This window comes from Macaca mulatta, chromosome 6, assembly GCF_049350105.2.
Source record: "Macaca mulatta isolate MMU2019108-1 chromosome 6, T2T-MMU8v2.0, whole genome shotgun sequence".
Lineage (NCBI taxonomy): Eukaryota > Metazoa > Chordata > Mammalia > Primates > Cercopithecidae > Macaca > Macaca mulatta.
Genome location: NC_133411.1, coordinates 124,158,087 through 124,178,840, shown reverse-complemented (window position 1 = coordinate 124,178,840; position 20,754 = coordinate 124,158,087). Strand labels below are relative to the sequence as shown.

The following is a 20,754-nucleotide window of genomic DNA, read 5'->3' as shown; positions in this document are numbered from 1 at the left end:
TTAAGAAAAAAAGGAGGAAGCACAAATACAAAAATTTAAATGACAAGGGGGAAATAGTAAAAGAGGAAATTTGTTTAAATTGACTACTTTGAGCAGTTTTACACAATAAATTCGAAAACTTTTGAGAAAAATGCAAATTGCCAAAATTTAGGTCACAACAAACCAGTTGCCATAGAAGAAACAAATAGTACCCCTTACCAAAGGAAGCATCAAGCCCAGATTGTTTCAAGGGGATTTCTACCAAACCTTTTAAGATTAAATAATCCCATTCTTGCTTAAACAATTCCAGAGACTAGGAAAAGAATCTTGAACCTCAAAGTGCCAAAAAAAAAAAAGAAACTGCTAAATTCATTTTATAAAGTGAATGTAATAGCATTGATTCAAAAACCTGACAAAGATTGTACCAAAAAGAAAATTATAGAGCAATCTCATGAATATTAATAAAAAGTTTTAATGATACATTAGCAAACAATCCAACAGCACTTTCAAAAGGTAATCATGACTAAGTTGGGTTTATTATAAGAATGCAAGGGTAATTCAATACTAGATAATCTATTAATATTCATCATATTAAGAGTTAAGAAATATCTTCATCTTTGCAGAAAAGACATGATAGAATTGAGCACTCACGTTAAATATGCTAAGTAGAAATTGATGAATAATCAATTAACATTGTACCTCTACCTAAAAGCCAGCATCTTAAATTTCAAAGCAAAAAAGACTTTCCAACTGAAGTCAGGAACAAGACATGCCCACTAACTCCTCTAGTACTTAATGTGTTGAGAGTTTTAGCCAATGGAGTTAGACAAAATAAAGATGTGAATTGCAAAGGAAGAGTTAAAACTATGTGCAGATATGAATATGTATCTAGAAAGCCCAAAGGAATTTGTTGAAAAGCTAAACAATAAAAGAACTTAGTAAAGTAGCTATTAAATACAATTTACATACAAATATCAGTAGGCTTCACCAGAAGAAAAACTAAACAATAAAAGAATTTAGTAAAGTAGCTATTAAATACAATTTACATACAAATATCAGTAGGCTTCACCAGTGCATACTTTGATTCCATTTTGAATCATTTCATTCAAAACAGCATTTATGTATGGTGTCAGAAATCAGCACCCCCTTTCAGTCACTACCTCTCTTCCCAAAGGTAAGCACTATCAAAATCACCATCAATTAGTTTTGTCTGTTTTTGAATTTTATATGAGTGGAACCATATAGTATACATTAGTTTTCAACTGGCTTTAACTCAGTAGGAGTGAAAGAGGGTACAAGGGGACTCTGTGGTGCTGGTAATGTTCTGTTTCATGATCTAGGTGCTGGTTACATAGGTGCATTCACCTTATGAATATTTATCAAGCTGTATATGATTTGTGCACTTTTCTGTATGTATAATTATAGCTCAATAAAAATGTTTACTAAAAAGAGTAACAAGACTATACATATATATATATATGTATGCAAACCTAAACTAGTTAGAAGATACTTGAAGAGAAGACCACCTTTGTGATAGCAAAAGTAAAAAGAAAACTTAATGTGTAAATTTAAGACACATTAAAATCTGTATGAGGAAAACTAAAAAAAAAAAACTCTTGAGTGGCAAATATGTAGATTCCAGCAAATGAAAAGATACATGATATTCGTAGATAGAAAGACAACATCAAAACATGTCTTTCCCCACTTAGGTTTATTTATAAATTCAATGCCATTCCAATAAAAATTATATTGTCCTTTGAGAGAACATACTAGAAAAACCGTGGAAACTGAAAAGAATTAGAGAGGACCAGCCATATCCGACACTAAAACATACTCTAAATCTGCCGTGGCAGAAGCTATCAGAATTTTTAAAAGTGTGCACGCTTTTTGGCCCAGATACTCTGTATCTAGAGATTTAGCATAAAGAAACATGCAAATAGGCAATGATACATTTTCAAGGATCTCACAGCCACATTTTTGTAATTGTGAAAAGACACTGATTATGATACATTTATGTAACTCAATACTACGCAACTGGTAAAGTATGGATATTGGAAGGCATTCCTAATGTTGAATGAATGAAAAGTTTTGTATTGGCCCTTTAAAAATAGAAAGTTCAATGTAACAGAAGAGGAATTCCAGAAATAGACTCAATGGCATTTAGAATACAGTAAAGGCAGCATCTCAAGTTGGTGAGAAAATGAACTTTTATGTAAGTGCTATTGAGATTACTGGTGCTTAATTATTCAGATATTTACATTTTTAAAAAATAGCTTATTTCACTTTGAACCTTTTATTTTTAAAATCGACATTTAGTTTTATAATTTAAAGAAAAGGTGATAGTTCTCTCCCTATCCCAGCATATACTATACCCACAGCCTATACTTCCTGGAGGTAAACACCACTGTTGCATACATCTTTCAGACCTTTAATCTCTCGGTATACAGACATATAAAAATAGAGAATATATATTCTTTAAATATCTGTACATTTAAGTATTACTCATCCCAATATATATACTTATATAAATAGATATATGTGTGTATACTATACACAAAGATCTGAGGTACTAAATATTCTGTGGTATCTTTTTTCATTCAACAGTATATCATGAATGCCTTTCAGTAGCCATACTTTAATAGTTGCGTAGTATTGCATTGCATAAAACTATTAGGTCAGTGCAAAAGTAATTGCACTTTTTACCATTTTTAATGGCAAATGAGGCACTGATTAAATATAATCAGTGCCTTATTTTTCACAACTACAAAAATACTGCTGTGAGATCCTTAAAAATTGTATAATTGCCCATTTGCATGTTTCTTTAAATTTATAGATAAGAACTACTGGGGCAAAAAGTGTGCACAATTTAAATTTGATTTTTTTTTTTTTTTTTTTGCCAAACTGCTTTTTAAGAAGGTTGTACTAATGCACACTTTTATCTTGGCACTAAGATTTTAAATATGATCAGAAAATGGGCTCCTGATAGTAAAACACTGTCTAATTGTAATAATTGTGGCATTGGAAAAGAGCTTTGTGGCTTAGTTCCTCAAACTCATTTACAAATTATAAATCTGAGCTCCAAATATGAATTAACTCACACAAGATCTTTAGTATTTAGTAGCAGTACTGTAACTAGAGTGCATGTTTTCTGTCTCCAGAAATAACATTCTTTTTATACCACATTTTTTTAACTGAGGTGATCATTCTCCACCATCTTCTTTCCACGTTTTTCCATGTTTGTTCTAACTTTTCATTAAATATCTTGAGGCTCTAACTAAATTAAGGGTGACCATTAAAAGTCTATGTGGGATTCCTTGAACCAACTGGTAATGCACTACCAGCATATAAGGTGTCCTCATTGAAGCAGTTGGTGATTGGAATGTGGAACCTCACTCAGGTATGTTTGCATCTTCTTGTGGGTATAAATATGTCAAAAAGTTTTCTTAAATTATGAGTGGGAACATGAAAAACATATAATTCACTGGGGAAATTGTGAAAAGGTAAAAGATTATGAATTTAGGCTCAAAGCCAATTTCCGTCTCATTTAATCCTACATGAGCAAGTCAAGGAGTTTGGTAGAGCTTTATGAAATCTCTAAGGAGTGAAGGAACACAATCACTAAAGTCAATTTGATAAAGTGCAGCTAAGTAGTATGCTAACCGATTAATGGATTTTCATCTTGTCATGTAAGTTTCAGCAATTGAGTACCACACTAGAACACCTACAAATGAGATTCTATTACAGAATATCTTTCTTCTACTACAGAACATACTGTAGACAATTATTCAGTGGTTAAACTGTAGAAATAATCAGAAGATGCTTTTCACTTTTATGACTCAATACTTTTTAATATTTCTCATATTAAGAGAAACTTAGCTTATTTACAACTCATAAATGTTGCTGTGAACGTCATTTAGTCACTTAGTTATTTTTATGGGGTTCCTAGAAAGAAATTCCTGTACTAAAGGATTTATGCTTTAAAAATATTGGTAGTTACTGCCAAGAATTGCCATCCAGAAACAGTAGCCATTTATAAACTCAGCAACAAGGTATGAGAGTAGCTGTTTCCTCATATCCTTTGCGACAGTAGGTTTTATCAAGCTTAAAGTTTTTTCATTCTCTGTGGGTGAAAGTGGTATTCCGTTATTGATAATGTGTGGAAAATCAAGTTCTAATAAGTTTGGGGGGAGGTTAATTCTTTATATATGCTGTATGAATTAATGCCAACTGTATGCCTGTGAGAATGAAATCAGAATAATGTCTGTCCACTAAAGCAGGACTTAGAGCACTAGTTTTCCAAGTGTGGTCTACAGATGGAATCATTAGCATCACCTGGGAACTTGTTAGGAAGTGCAGATTCTCTGGCCGTACCTTAGACCTCCTGAATTAGAAATTTTGGGGGTAGGGTTAGACATTTGTGTTTTAAACAAGCCCTCCAAGTGGTTTTGATGCACACTCAAAGTTGAGAACCAATCACTGATACAGAAAAAGCAGCTTGGGTAGAAACAGTAGTCGAGAGCCCCATAATTATTTGCAAATTTATATTTTAAAAAGATAGGATTCTTAACAGTAAGCTCAATATAATTCAACAATGTGATCTTTACTCCTACCCCCCAAAAAGTAATATGATCTTAGTCTGTGGTAGCAGGATCGAAAACATAATAAATGCTCAGATATGCAAAGAAAATATAACATTTGTTTCCTCAAATGGATTTCATGTTTATTTGCCCATATGTTTGAGTATTAAGGGATTGGGGGGAGGCTAAGGAAAAGGGCCATTTGAATGTGTTAGCTAACAATCTGAGTCTCTTCCAATTTCAACAGTGACTTTTTTTCCTGCTGCTTGCTGTCTGGGCATATGTGAGTCTTTCTGGGGCATGGGAGGGTCTCTGTTGCACACTGCTGCCCTGGTCTGTTCCCTGGACTGGCACCTACTAAGGTGTCTGCTACTAGTGTGGCTTTTTTTTTTTTAAGTTCTAGGGTACATGTGCACAACGTGCAGGTTAGTTACCTATGTATACATGTGCCATGTTGGTGTGCTGCACCCATTACCTCGTCATTTACATTAGGTATGTCTCTTAATGCTATCCCTTCCCCCTCCTCCCACCCCACAACAGGTCCCAGTGTGTGATGTTCCCCACCCTGTGTCCAAGTGTTCTCATTGTTCAGTTCCCACCTGTGAGTGAGAACATGCAGTGTTTAGTTTTCTGTCCTTGGGATAGTTTGCTGAGAATTATGGTTTCTAGCTTCATCCATGTCCCTACAAAGGACATGAACTCATCCTTTTTTATGGCTGCAAAGTATTCCATGGTGTATATGTGTCACATTTTCTTAATCCAGTCTATCATTGATGGACATTTGGGTTGGTTCCAAGTCTTTGCTGCTGTGAATAGTGCTGCAATAAACATACATGTACATGTGTCTTTATAGCAGTATGATTTATAATCCTTTGGGTGTATGCCCAGTAATGGGATGACTGGGTCAAATGGTATTCCTAGTTCTAGATCCTTGAGGAATCGCCACACTGTCTTCCACAATGGTTAAACTAATTTATACTCCCACCAACAGTGTAAAAGCGTTCCTGTTTCTCCACATCTTTTCCAGGACCTTTTGTTTCCTGACTTTCTAATGATCGCCATTCTAACTGGTGTGAGATGATATGTCATTGTGGTTTTGATTTGCATTTCTCTGGTGGCCAGTGACGATGAGCATTTTTTCATGTGTCTGTTGGCTGCATAAATGTCTTCTTTTGAGAAGTGTCTGTTCATATCCTTTGCCCACTTTTTGATAGAGTTGTTTTTTGTTGTTGTTGTTGTAAATTTGTTTAAGTTCTTTGTAGATTCTGGATGTTAGCCCTTTGTCAGATGGGTAGATTTTAAAAGTTTTCTCCCATTCTGTAGGTTGCCTGTTCACTCTGATGGTAGTTTCTTTTGCTGTGCAGAAGCTCTTTAGTTTAATTACATCCCATTTGTCAATTTTGGCTTTTGTTGCCATTGCTTTTGGTGTTTTAGTCATGAAGTTCTTGCCCATGCCTATGGCCTGAATGGTATTGCCTAGCTTTTCTTCTAGAGTTTTTATGGTCTTAGGTCTAACATTTAAGTCTTTAATCCATCTTGAATTAATTTTTGTATACAGTGTAAGGAAGGGATCCAGTTTCAGCTTTCTACATAGGGCTAGCCAGTTTTCCCAGCACCATTTATTAAATAGGGAATCCTTTCCCCATTTCTTGCTTTTGTCAGGTCTGTCAAAGATCAGATGGTTGTATATATGTGGTATTATTTCTGAGGGCTCTATTCTGTTCCACTGATCTATTATCTCTGTCTTGGTACCAGTACCATGCTGTTTAGTTACTGTAGCCTTGTAGTATAGTTTGAAGTCAGGTAGTGTGATGCCTCCAGCTTTGTACTTTTGCCTTAGGATTGTCTTGGCAATGCTGGCTCTTTTTTGGTTCCATATGAAGTTTAAAGTAGTTTTTTCCAATTCTGTGAAGAAAGTCATTGCATGATGGGGATGGCATTGAATGTATAAATTACCTTGGGCAGTATGGCCATTTTCACAATATTGATTCTTCCTATCCATAAGCATGGAATATTTTTCCATTTGTTTGTGTCCTCTTTTATTTCATTGAGCAGTGGTTTGTAGTTCTTCTTGAAGAGGTCCTTCACATCCCTTGTAAGTTGTATTCCTAGGTGTTTTATTGTCTTTGCAGCAATTGTGAATGTGAGTTCACTCATGATTTGGCTCTCTGTCTGTTATTGGTGTATAGGAATACTTGTGAGTTTTGCACATTGATTTTGTATCCTGAGACTTTACTGAAGTTGCTTATCATCTTAGAGGAGATTTTGGGCTAAGATGATGGGATTTTCTAAATATACAATCATGTAATCTGCAAACAGAGACAATTTGATTTCCTCTTTTCCTAATTGAATACCCTTTATTTCTTTCTCTTGCCTGATTGCCTTGGCCAGAACTTCCAACACTGTGTTGAAAAGGAGTGGTGAGAGAGGGCATCCCTGTCTTGTGCCAGTTTTCAAAGGGAGTGCTTCTAGTTTTTGCCCATTCAGTATGATATTGGCTGTTGGTTTGTCATAAATAGCTCTTACTATTTTGAGATACGTCTCATCAATACCTAGTTTATTGAGTTTTTAGCATGAAGGGCTGTTGAATTTTGTTGAAGGCCTTTTGTGCATCTGTTGAGATAATCATGTGGTTTTTTGTCTTTGGTTCTGTTTATATGCTGGATTACGTTTATTGATTTGCGTATATTGAACCAGCCTTGCATCCCAGGGATGAAGCCCACTTGATGATGGTGGATAAGCTTTTTGATGTGCTGCTGGATTCGGTTTGCCAGTACTTTATTGAGGATTTTTGCACTGATGTCATCAGGGATATTGGTCTAAAATTCTCTTTTTTTCGTTGTATCTCTACCGGGCTTTGGTATCAGGATGATGTTGGCCTCGTAAAATGAATTAGGGAGGATTCCCTATTTTTGTATTGATTGGAATAGTTTCAGAAGGAATGGTACCAACTCCTCCTTGTACCTCTGGTAGAATTCGGCTGTGAATCCCTCTGGTCCTGGACTTTTTTTGGTTGGTAGGCTATTATTGCCTCAATTTCCGAACCTCTTATTCGTCTATTAAGGGATTCAACTTCTTCCTGGTTTAGTCTTGGGAGGGTGTATGTGTCCAGGAATTTATCCATTTCTTTTAGATTTTCTAGTTTATTTGCATAGAGGTGTTTATAGTATTCTCAGATGGTAGTTTGTATTTCTGTGGGATTGGTGGTGATATCCCCTTTATCATTTTTTATTGTGTCTATTTGATTCTTCTCTCTTTTCTTCTTTATTAGTCTTGCTAGCAGTCTGTCAATTTTGTTGATCTTTTCAAAAAACCACCTCCTGGATTCATTGATTTTTTGAAGGGTTTTTTCTGTCTCTATTTCCTTCAGTTCTGCTCTGATCTTAGTTATTTCTTGCCTTTTGCTAGCCTTTGAATGTGTTTGCTCTTGCTTCTTTAGTTCTTTTAACTGTGATGTTAGGGTGTCAATTTTAGATCTTTCCTGCTTTCTCTTGTGGGCATTTAGCACTATAAATTTCCCTCTAGACACTGCTTTAAATGTGTCCCAGAGATTCTGGTAGGTTGCGTCTTTGTTCTCATTGGTTTCAAAGAACATCTTTATTTCTGCCTTCATTTCGTTATGTACCCAGTAGTCGTTCAGGAGCAAGTTGTTCAGTTTCCATGTAGTTGAGTGGTTTTGAGTGAGTTTCTTAATCCTGAGTTCTAATTTGATTACACTGTGGTCTGAGAGACAGTTTGTTATAATTTCTGTTCTTTTTTATTTGCTGAGGAGTGCTTTACTTCCAACAAGGTGGTGAATTTTGGAATAAGTGTGATGTGGTGCTGAGAAGAATGTGTATTCTGTTGATTTGGAGTGGAGAGTTCTGTAGATGTCTATTAGATCCGGTTGGTGCAGAGCTGAGTTCAATTCCTGGATATCCTTGTTAACTTTCTGTCTCATTGATCTGTCTAATGTTGACAGTGGGGTGTTAAGTTCTCCCATTATTATTGTGTGGGAGTCTTAAGTCTGTTTATAGGTCTTTGAGGACTTGCTTTGTGAATCTGGGTGCTCCTGTATTGGGTACATATATATTTAGGATAGTTAGCTCTTCTTGAATTGATCCCTTTACCATTATGTAATGGCCTTCTTTGACTCTTTTGATCTTTGTTGGTTTAGAGTCTGTTTTATCAGAGGCTAGGATTGCAAACACTGCTTTTTTTTTGTTTGTTTTCCATTTACTTGGTAGACCTTCCTCCATCCCTTTATTTTGAGCCTATGTGTGTCTGTGCACATGAGATGGGTCTCCTGAATACAGCACAATGATGGATTTTGACTCTTTATCCAATTTGCCAGTCTGTGTCTTTTAATTGGAGCATTTAGCCCGTTTGCATTTAAAGTTAATATTTTTTTATGTGTGAATTTGATCCTGTCATTATGATGCTAGCTTGTTATTTTGCCTGTTAACTGATGCAGTTTCTTCCTAGCATTGATGGTCTTTACATTTTGGCATGTTTTTGCAGTGGCTGGTACCTGTTGTTTCTTTCCATGTTTAGTGCTTCCTTCAGGAGCTCTTGTAAGGCAGGCCTGGTGGTGACAGAATCTCTAAGCATTTGCTTGTCTGTAAAGGATTTTATTTCTCCTCACTTATGAAGCTTAGTCTGGCTGGATATGAAATTCTGGGTTGAAAATTCTTTTCTTTAAGAATGTTGAATTTTGGCCCCCACTCTTTTCTGGCTTGGAGAGTTTCTGCCGAGAGATCTGCTGTTAGTCTGATGGCTTCCCTTTGTGGGTAACCCGACCTTTCTCTCTGACTGCCCTTAACATTTTTTCCTTCATTTCAACGTTGGTGAATCTGACAATTATGTGTCTTGGAGTTGCTCTTCTCGAGGAATATCTTTGTGGTGTTCTCTGTATTTCCTGAATTTGAATGTTGACCTGCCTTGCTAGGTTGGGGAAGTTCTCCTGGATAATACCCTGCAGAGTGTTTTCCAACTTGGTTCCATTCTCCGTGTCACTTTCAGGTATACCAATCAGATGTAGATTTGGTCTTTTCACATGGTCCCATATTTCTTGGAGGCTTCGTTCGTTTCTTTTTGCTGTTTTTTCTCTAAACTTCTCTTCTCACTTCATTTTATTCATTTGGTTTTCATTTACTGATACCCTTTCTTCCACTTGATCGAATTGGCTACTGAAGCTCGTGCATGCGTCACGTAGTTCTCCTGCCATGGTTTTCAGCTCCATCAGGTCATTTAAGGTCTCCTCTATGCTGTTTATTCTAGTTAGCCATTCATCTAATCTTTTTTCAAGGTTTTTAACTTCTTTGCAATGGGTTCGAACATCCTCCTTTAGCTCAGAGAAGTTTGTTATTACCGATTGTGTGAAGCCTTCTTTTCTCAACTCGTCAAAGTCATTCTCAGTCCAGCTTTGTTCCGTTGCTGGCAAGGGGCTGTTCCTTTGGAGGAGAAGAAGCACTCTGATTTTTAGAATTATCAGCTTTTCTGCTCTGTTTTCTCCCCGTCTTTGTGGTTTTACCTACCTTTGGTCTTTGATGATGGTGACATACAGATGGGGTTTTGGTGTGAATGTCCTTTCTGTTTGTTTGTTTTACTTCTAACAGGACCCTCAGCTGTAGGTCTGTTGGAGTTTTCTGGAGGTCCATTCTGGACCCTATTTGCCTGGGTATCACCAGTGGAGGCTGCAGAACAGCAAATACTGCAGAACGCAAATGTTGCTCTCTGATCGTTCCTCTGGAAGCTTCGTCTCAGAGGGGCACCTGGCCGTATGAGGTGTCAGTCGGCCCCTACTGGGAGGTGCTTCCCAGTTTGCCTACTCAGGGGTCAGGGACCAACTTAAGGAGGCAGTCTGTCCATTCTCAGATCTCAAACTCTGTGCTAGGAGAACCATTACTCTCTTCAAAGCTGTGAGACAGGGACGACAGGGACGTTTAAGTCTGCATAAGTTTCTGCTGCCTTTTGTTCAGCTATGTCCTGCTCCCAGAGGTGGAGTCTACAGAGGTAGGCAGACCTCCTTGAGCTGCGGTGGGCTCCACCCAGTTCGAGCTTCCCAGCCGCTTTCTTTACCTACTAAACCTCAGCAATGGTGAACGCCCCTCCCCCAGCCTCGCTGCTGTCTTGCAGTTCCATATCAGACTGCTGTGCTAGCAATGAGCGAGCCTTCGTGAGCATGGGACCCTCCGAGCCAGGTGTGGGATATAATCTCCTGGTGTCCTATTTGCTAAGACTGTTGGAAAAGCACAGTATTAGGGTGGGAGTGACCCGATTTTCCTGGTGCCCTCTGTCACGGGTTCCCTTGGCTAGGAAAGGGTATTTCCTGATCCCTTGTGCTTCCCGGGTGAGGCGATGCCTCTCACTGCTTCGGCTTATGCTCCATGGGCTCCACCCACTGTCCTGCACCCACTGTCCAACAAGCCCCAGTGAGATGAACCCAGTATCTCAGTTGGAAATGCAGAAATCACCCGTCTTCTGTGTTGCTCACACTGGGAGCTGAAGGCTGGTTCCTGTTTGGCCATCTTGGAACCACCTCAATAATAATAATTTTAAAAGCAAACTCTTGTTTATTGGTATGTCTCTGGCAGTGTTCTAAGTTTACATAAATTAATAAATTTACCTGAGATTTCAAAACTTTTTATTTTCATTACAATTCGTTTCCATTTATGATGACTCTCAATTCTTATAAATGGAGCAAAAAGATGGACAGAAATCAAAGTGATTGACACACAATCAAATGTGGAATGAGAACAGTAATATAGCTGTGACCTGTAAGGGGGTGTTGTGGTCAGGGCTTTCCAGAGAAACAAGAAAAATAGACATATTAAGACAGAAACAGATTTATATAAGAAATTGACTTACACCATTATAACGGCTGAGAAGTCCAATGATCTTCACCTAGTAAGCTACAGACCCAGGAGAGCTGATCTAGGCACCCCATGGCCCAGTCATGTTGATGTATAAAGTTAACCATCACAAGGAGAAAGAGCTTTGAACCTGTCCTGAATTCTAATTCAGGTTCCATCACTAAGTAGCTATGTGATCTTGGCAAAGTTAGTTAACCATTCTAAACCTAGAAACCTGACATCTGTCATCTGGTGTTGGGAGGTTTGTAAGATGGTATATACAAAGTGCCTAGCATTGCTAGGCCCATACTGGACAGTTATGGAAACCTGGCTCCTAATTAAATGTGCCTTCTCTAGCCACTCTAAAGCTTAATTCTGTATGACTGTCTTGAGTCCTTCAGGTATGGTGGTAGCTGAGAAGAAAGTATGAGAGGAAAACTACGGTAACCCCTTTGATGTGATCCAAATGGCAGAGTGCATTTTCAGTTCAAGTGAATTCCCACTGTATCTCCTAACTTCTTTTAAAACTAAGTAGCTATTCAAAGAATTTTCTCAAGAGACAAGAAAGTAGGTATTTATATTTAAAAGTATTGTAAGGAGTTAATAGCACTTTGAGTTACTGATTTAATGGCACCTTATTTAATTAAGGAGTAGAGAAACCCATTGAGAGAGTCACAGATTAGAGCCTATAATTAAAGGATAGCTCCAGGCAAGAATTGCCTTTTTGCCCTTTTATCTCTGCCATACCCCTTGAAATTTATACTTAAACATTATGAAAATGTGTATACCTAGGAAAAAATGAAAGATCAATATCAAAGTTCTTAGTTTAAATAGAAAGACCAAATTCACTCAGGATCTCAGATGTATTCTTAGACCGTGTGGAGACAAGAAAGAGAATAACCAAAATGTAAATAGCTTAGGCCAGAAGGGTAACCTACATCTGCTGACTGGTCATTACAAACAAAGCTATCATGGCCATAATGTAATTTAGTGACCTGAGTCTCTGCAATGAGGTTGTTGCCTGGAAACAATGGGGTTTCACAGCTGGGGGCGACCATAGAAGCTGAGATCTAGTAGTCCCCCCATCTAACAAATGAATTGAAATAAGAAAGATCAAATTCAAAGTCACATGGAAACGGCAGAAATTGGGGACAGAAAAATATCCAGATGTCTGATGCCATATGCATTTCAATATTCAGAAAAAAAGCTCTAAAAAGTGGAAAGAGGCTGGGCGTGGTGGCTCGAGCTTATAATCCCAGCACTTTGGGAGGCCAAGGTAGGTGGATTTTAGGCTACAACAATCAATGGATACTGAAACCATCAGGAGAAAGGTTGATGGAGAACTTAAAAGTGGAAGGCTCAAGCTGCTACCACCTGAATCCACTGATCAATCCTAACATCTCTAAAAGTGACTCAAGACATTGCATGCCTCCTGCTATAATGCAATGTGAGGTACATCTATAAATATCCTTATCAAAAAAGTTGAGACTGAACCTAGTCAGTCTGATAGATCTAACATCTAAATCAGGGGTGTCCAATCTTTGGCTTGCCAGGGCAACATTGGAAGAACTGTCTTGGGCCACACATAAAATATACTGACACTAATGATAGCTTTCTTGGGTTTTGCACAGGGATGCCTCTCACACTTCTGTTAACTGGCTGGCCCCTGAAGGCATTTAAGTTAATGTAACAGCTAAATTTTTGAACTGATTATTTCTAAATATCAGCACAATGAAAGGTTAGTTTCATTAGAATCACCTAGTAAATTTATAAAACATACAGATTCCAAGGTCTCACCTCTGAAGCTTTTTATTCAGAAGGCTATGGTGGAGAAAAAATTATTTTTAAGCTCCACAGTTAATAGTGATAAGAAGCCAAGTTTAGGAATCACTATATTAAGAGAAGATGTTTTTATTGAAAACAATTATGAAGTGGGGTTGGTTCAATGTTAGTTATATTGAAAACGTTTGTTTGTTTGTTTATTTTTTGAGACAGGGTCTTGCTCTGTTGCCCAGGCTGGAGTGCAGTGGTGCAGTCTCATCTCACTGCAACTTTGACCTCCCAGGGTCAAGCAATCCTCTTGCCTCAGCTTCTTAAGCTGGGACCACAGGCACATGCCACAACACTGGCTAAGTTTTTGTATTTTTTGTGGAGACAGAGTTTTGCCATGTTGCCCAGGCTGGTCTCAAACTCCTGGGCTCAAGCAATTCACCCACCTCAGCTTCCCAAAGTGCTTGGATTACAGGCATGAGCTACCATGCCTGGCCAAACATTTATATTTTATCTCTACCTTCCTTATAGATGAAACCTTAAAAAGTAATTTCTAAATGAGAGGATTATAGTATATACGTAGAAAAATGAATTTCAGGAAACACTGCTTTTAAGTCTTTTCAAACAACTTTGGATGTGAGGTAACGTTGAATTCATCCTGCTCTTCGTTGCCTGTGTATCTTTGTTTTTTTTGTTGTTGCTGTTATTTGTTTTTGCTTTTTAAGTTTATTTTTGTTTTATAGGTCCTGTGTGATTTATGCTTTAAAGAGATTCTCTTTTGATGTGTTTGCAGGATTCGTTTCAAGATTTAGAGCTCCTTTTAGCAGTTCTTTTAGTGGTGGCTTGGTAGTGGCGAATTCTCTTAGCATTTGTTTGTCTGAAAAAGACTATCTTTCCTTCACATATGATGTTTAGTTCATTTTGCTGGATACAAAATTCTTGGCTGATAATTGTTTTGCTTGAGGAGGCTGAAGATAGAGCCCCAATCCCTTTTAGCTTGTAGGGTTTCTGCTGAGAAATCTGCTGTTAATCTGATAGGTTTTCCTTTACAGGTTAGCTGATGCTTTTGTCTCACAGCTCTTAAGATTCTTTCCTTCATCTTAACTTCAGATAACTTGATGAGAACGTGCGTAGGCAATGATCTTTTGCAATGAATTTCCCAGGTCTTCTTTGTGGTTCTTGTATTTGGACATCGAGGACTCTAGCAAGGCTGGGGAAGTTTTCCTCAATTATTCCCCCAAATATGTTTTCCCAACTTATAGATTTCTCTTCTTCAGGAACACCAATTATTCTTAGGTTTGGTCATTTAACATAATCCCAGACTTCTTAGAGGCCTTGTTCATATTTTCTTATTCTTTCTTCTTCGTCTTTGTTGATTGGGTTAATTCTAAGCTCTTTTCTTTGAGCTCTGAATTTCTTTCTTCTACTTGTTCAATTTATTGCTGAGACGTTTTAGAGCATTTTGCATTTTTTTGTGTGTCCAACATTTCCTACAGTTTTTGTTATATTTTTCTTCATGCTAAGTATCTCCTTGAACATTTCTTGCTTCACTTCTTATATCATTTTTTGGATTTCCTTGCATTGGGCTTTGCCTTTCTTTTTTTTTATTATTATTATACTTTAAGTTCTAGGGTACATGTGCATAATGTGCAGGTTTGTTACATATGTATACTTGTGCCATGTTGGTGTGCTGCACCCATCAACTCGTCAGCACCCATCAACTCGTCATTTACATCAGGTATAACTCCCAATGCAATCCCTCCCCGCTCCCCCCTCCCCGTGATAGGCCCCGGTGTGTGATGTTCCCCTTCCAGAGTCCAAGTGATCTCATTGTTCAGTTCCCACCTATGAGTGAGAACATGCAGTGTTTGGTTTTCTGTTCTTGCGATAGTTTGCTGAGAATGATGGTTTCCAGCTGCATCCATGTCCCTACAAAGGACACAAACTCATCCTTTTTTATGGCTGCATAGTATTCCATGGTGTATATGTGCCACATTTTCTTAATCCAGTCTGTCACTGATGGACATTTGGGTTGATTCCAAGTCTTTGCTATTGTGAATAGTGCCACAATAAACATACGTGTGCATGTGTCTTTATAGCAGCATGATTTATAATCCTTTGGGTATATACCCAGTAATGGGATGGCTGGGTCATATGGTACTTCTAGTTCTAGATCCTTGCGGAATCGCCATACTGTTTTCCATAATGGTGGAACTAGTTTACAGTCCCACCAACAGTGTAAAAGTGTTCCTATTTCTCCACATCCTCTCCAGCACCTGTTGTTTCCTGACTTTTTAATGATCGCCATTCTGACTGGTGTGAGATGGTATCTCATTGTGGTTTTGATTTGCATTTCTCTGATGGCCAGTGATGATGAGCATTTTTTTCATGTGTCTGTTGGCTGTATGAATGTCCTCTTTTGAGAAATGTCTGTTCATATCCTTTGCCCACTTTTTGATGGGGTTGTTTGTTTTTTCTTGTAAATTTGTTTGAGTTCATTGTAGGTTCTGGATATTAGCCCTTTGTCAGATGAGTAGATTGCAAAAATTTTCTCCCATTCTGTAGGTTGCCTGTTCACTCTGATGGTAGTTTCTTTTGCTGTGCAGAAGCTCTTTAGTTTAATTACATCCCATTTGTCAATTTTGGCTTTTGTTGCTGTTGCTTTTGGTGTTTTAGACATGAAGTCCTTGCCCATGCCTATGTCCTGAATGGTATTACCTAGGTTTTCTTCTAGGGTTTTTATGGTATTAGGTCTAACATTTAAGTCTCTAATCCATCTTGAATTAATTTTCGTATAAGGAGTAAGGAAAGGATCTAGTTTCAGCTTTCAGTAGAAAAGGATTTTCTACTTATGGCTAGCCAATTTTCCCAGCACCATTTATTAAATAGGGAATCCTTTCCCCATTTCTTGTTTTTCTCAGGTTTATCAAAGATCAGATGGCTGTAGATGTGTGGTATTATTTCTGAGGACTCTGTTCTGTTCCATTGGTCTATATCTCTGTTTTAGTACCAGTACCATGCTGTTTTGGTTACTATAACCTTGTAGTATAGTTTGAAGTCAGGTAGCGTGATGCCTCCAGCTTTGTTCTTTTGACTTAGGATTGTCTTGGAAATGCGGGCTCTTTTTTGGTTCCATATGAGCTTTAAAGCAGTTTTTTCCAGTTCTGTGAAGAAAGTCATTGGTAGCTTGATGGGGATGGCATTGAATCTATAAATTACCTTGGGCAGTGTGGCCATTTTCACGATATTGATTCTTCCTATCCATGAGCATGGTATGTTCTTCCATTTGTTTATGTCCTCTTTGATTTCACTGAGCAGTGGTTTGTAGTTCTCCTTGAAGAGGTCCTTTACATCCCTTGTAAGTTGGATTGCTAGGTATTTGATTCTCTTTGAAGCAATTGTGAATGGGAGTTCATTCCTGATTTGGCTCTCTGTTTGTCTGTTACTGGTGTATAAGAATGCTTGTGAGTTTTGCACATTAATTTTGTATCCTGAGACTTTGCTGAAGTTGCTTATCAGCTTAAGGAGATTTTGGGCTGAGTTCATGGGGTTTCCTAAATATACAATCATGTCATCTGCAAACAGGGACAATTTGACTTCTTCTTTTCCTAACTGAATACCCTTGATTTCTTTCTCTTGCCTGATTGCCCTAGCCAGAACTTCCAACACTATGTTGAATAGGAGTGGTGAGAGAGGGCATCCCTGTCTTGTGCCAGTTTTCAAAGGGAATTTTTCTAGTTTTTGCCCATTCAGTATGATATGGGCTGTGGGTTTGTCATAAATAGCTCTTATGATTTTGAGATACGTTCTATCAATACCGAATTTATTGAGAGTTTTTAGCATGAAGGGCTGTTGAATTTTGTCAGAGGCCTTTTCTCCATCTATTGAGATAATCATGTGGTTTTTGTCTTTGGTTCTGTTTATATGCTGGATTACGTTTATTGATTTGCGTATATTGAACCAGCCTTGCATCAGGGATGAAGCCCACTTGATGATGGTGGATAAGCTTTTTGATGTGCTGCTGGATCCGGTTTGCCAGTATTTTATTGAGGATTTTTGTATCAATGTTCATCAGGGATATTGGTCTAAAATTCTCTTTTTTTGTTGTGTTTCTGCCAGGCTTTGGTATCAGGATGATGTTGGCCTCATCAAATGAGTTAGGGAGGATTCCCTCTTTTTCTATTGATTGGAATAGTTTCAGAAGGATGGTACCACCTCCTCCTTGTACCTCTGGTAGAATTCAGCTGTGAATCCATCTGGTCCTGGACTTTTTTTGGTTGGTAAGCTATTAATTATTGCCTCAATTTCAGAGCCTGCTATTGGTCTATTCAGGGATTCAGCTTCTTCCTGGTTTAGTCTTGGGAGAGTGTAAGTGTCCAGGAAATTATCCATTTCTTTTAGATTTTCTAGTTTATTTGCATAGAGGTGTTTATAGTATTCTCTGATGGTAGTTTGTATTTCTGTGGGGTCGGTGGTGATATCCCCTTTATCATTTTTTATTACGTCTATTTGATTCTTCTCTCTTTTCTTCTTTATTAGTCTTGCTAGTGGTCTATCAATTTTGTTGATCTTTTCAAAAAACCAATTCCTGGATTCATTGATTTTTTGGAGGGTTTTTTCTGTCTCTATTTCCTTCAGTTCTGCTCTGATCTTAGTTATTACTTGCCTTCTGCTAGCTTTTGAATGTGTTTGCTCTTGCTTCTCTAGTTCTTTTAATTGTGATGTTAGGGTGTCAATTTTAGATCTTTCCAGCTTTCTCTTGTGGGCATTTAGTGCTATAAATTTCCCTCTAGACACTGCTTTAAATGTGTCCCAGAGATTCTGGTATGTTGTATCTTTGTTCTCCTTGGTTTCAAAGAACATCTTTATTTCTGTCTTCATTTTGTTATGTACCCAGTAGTCATTCAGGAGCAGGTTATTCAGTTTCCATGTAGTTGAGCGGTTTTAATTGAGTTTCTTAGTCCTGAGTTCTAGTTTGATTGCACTGTGGTCTGAGAGACAGTTTGTTATAATTTCTGTTCTTTTTTATTTGCTGAGGAGTGCTTTACTTCCAATTATGTGGTCAATTTTGGAATAAGTGTGATGTGGTGCTGAGAAGAATGTATATTCTGTTGATTTGGGGTGGAGAGTTCTGTAGATATCTATTAGGTCTGCTTGCTGCAGAGCTGAGTTCAATTCCTGGATATCCTTGTTTACTTTCTGTCTCGTTGATCTGTCTAATGTTGACAGTGGGGTGTTGAAGTCTCCCATTATTATTGTATGGGAGTCTAAGTCTCTTTGTAAGTCTCTAAGGACTTGCTTTATGAATCTGGGTGCTCCTGTATTGGGTGCATATATATTTAGGATAGTTAGCTCTTCCTGTTGAATTGATCCCTTTACCATTATGTAATGGCCTTCTTTGTCTCTTTTGATCTTTGATGGTTTAAAGTCTGTTTTATCAGAGACTAGTATTGCATCCCCTCCTTTTTTTTGTTCTCCATTTGCTTGGTAGATCTTCCTCCATCCCTTTATTTTGAGCCTATGTATGTCTCTGCATGTGAGATGGGTCTCCTGAATACAGGAGACTGATGGGTCTTGACTCTATCCAGTTTGCCAGTCTGTGCCTTTTAAGTGGAGCATTTAGTCCATTTACATTTAAGGATAATATTGTTATGTGTGACCTTGATCCTGCCATTATGATATTAACTGGTTATTTTGCTCGTTAGTTGATACAATTTCTTCCTAGCCTTGATGGTCTTTACATTTTGGCATGTTTTTGCAATGGCTGGTACCTGTTGTTCCTTTCCATGTTTAGTGCTTCCTTCAGGGTCTCTTGTAAGGCAGGCCTGGTGGTGACAAAATCTCTAAGCATTTGCTTATCTGTAAAGGATTTTATTTCTCCTTCACTGATGAAACTTAGTTTGGCTGGATATGAAATTCTGGGTTTAAAATTCTTTTCTTTAAGAATGTTGAATATTGGCCCCCCTCTCTTCTGGCTTGTAGAGTTTCTGCCGAGAGATCTGCTGTTAGTCTGATGGGCTTCCCTTTGTGGGTAACCTGACCTTTCTCTCTGGCTGCCCTTAAGATTTCTTCCTTCATTTCAACTTTAGTGAATCTGGCAATTATGTGTCTTGGAGTTGCTGTTCTCGAGGAGTATCTTTGTGGCGTTCTCTGTATTTCCTGGATTTGAATGTTGGCCTGCCCTACTAGGTTGGGGAAGTTCTCCTGGATGATATCCTGAAGAGTGTTTTCCAACTTGGTTCCATTTTCTCCCTCACTTTCAGGCACCCCAATCAGACGTAGATTTGGTCTTTTTACATAACCCCATACTTCTTGCAGGCTTTGTCCATTTCTTTTTCTTCTTTTTTCTTTAGATTTCTCTTCTTGCTTCATTTCATTCATTTGATCCTCAATCGCTGATACTCTTTCTTCCAGTTGATCGAGTCGGTTACTGAAGCTTGTGCATTTGTCACGTATTTCTCGTGTCATGGTTTTCATCTCTGTCCATTCGTTTATGGCCTTCTCTGCATTAATTATTCTGGTTATCAATTCTTCCACTCTTTTTTCAAGATTTTTAGTTTCTTTGCACTGGGTACATAATTCCTCCTTTAGCTCTGAGAAGTCTGATGGACTGAAGCCTTCTTCTCTCATCTCGTCAAAGTCATTCTCCATCCAGCTTTGATCCGTTGCTGGCGATGAGCTGCGTTCCTTTGGAGGGGGAGATGCGCTCTTATTTTTTGAATTTCCAGCTTTTCTGCCCTGCTTTTTCTCCATCTTTGTGGTTTTATCTGCCTCTGGTCTTTGATGATGGTGACGTACTGATGGGGTTTTGGTGTGGGTGTCCTTCCTGTTTGTTAGTTTTCCTTCTAACAGTCAGGACCCTCAGCTGTAGGTCTGTTGGAGATTGCCTGAGGTCCACTCCAGACCCTGTTTGCCTGGGTGTCAGCAGCAGAGGCTGCAGAAGATAGAATACTGCTGAGCAGCGAGTGTACCTGTCTGATTCTTGCTTTGGAAGCTTCCTCTCAGGGGTGTACTCCACCGTGTGAGGTGTGGGGTGTCGGTGGGCCCCTAGTGGAGGATGTCTCCCAGTTAGGCTACTCAGGGGTCAGGGACCCACTTGAGCAGGCAGTCGGTCCGTTCTTAGATCTCAACCTCCATGTTGGGAGATCCACTGCTCTCTTCAAAGCTGTCAGACAGAGTCGCTTGCATTGTGCAGAGGTTTCTGCTGCTTTTTGTTGTTGTTGTTGTTGTTGTTGTTTAGCTGTGCCCTGTCCCCAGAGGTGGAGTCTACAGAGACTGGCAGGCCTCCTTGAACTGCTGTGAGCTCCACCCAGTTCGATCTTCCCAGGGCTTTGTTTACCTACTTAAGCCTCAGCAATGGCGGGCGCCCCTCCCCCAGCCTTGCTGCTGCTTTGCGATTAGATCGCAGACTGCTGTGCTAGCAATGAGGAAGGCTCCGTGGGCGTGGGACCCTCCCAGCCAGGTGTGGGATATAATCTCCTGGTGTGCCCCTTTGCTTAAAGCGCAGTATTGGGGTGGGAGTTACCCGATTTTCCAGGTGTTGTGTGTCTCAGTTCCCCTGGCTAGGAAAAGGGATTCCCTTCCCCCTTCTGCTT

The 20,754-nt window shown here is 38.6% G+C and overlaps 1 protein-coding gene across 3 annotated transcripts in view; it reads left to right on the top strand.

Annotated features, from left to right (window-relative positions):
- Nucleotides 1-20,754, top strand: part of PGGT1B (protein geranylgeranyltransferase type I subunit beta) — an 86,006-nt gene that overhangs the window by 54,905 nt on the left and 10,347 nt on the right. The window lies entirely within an intron of this gene.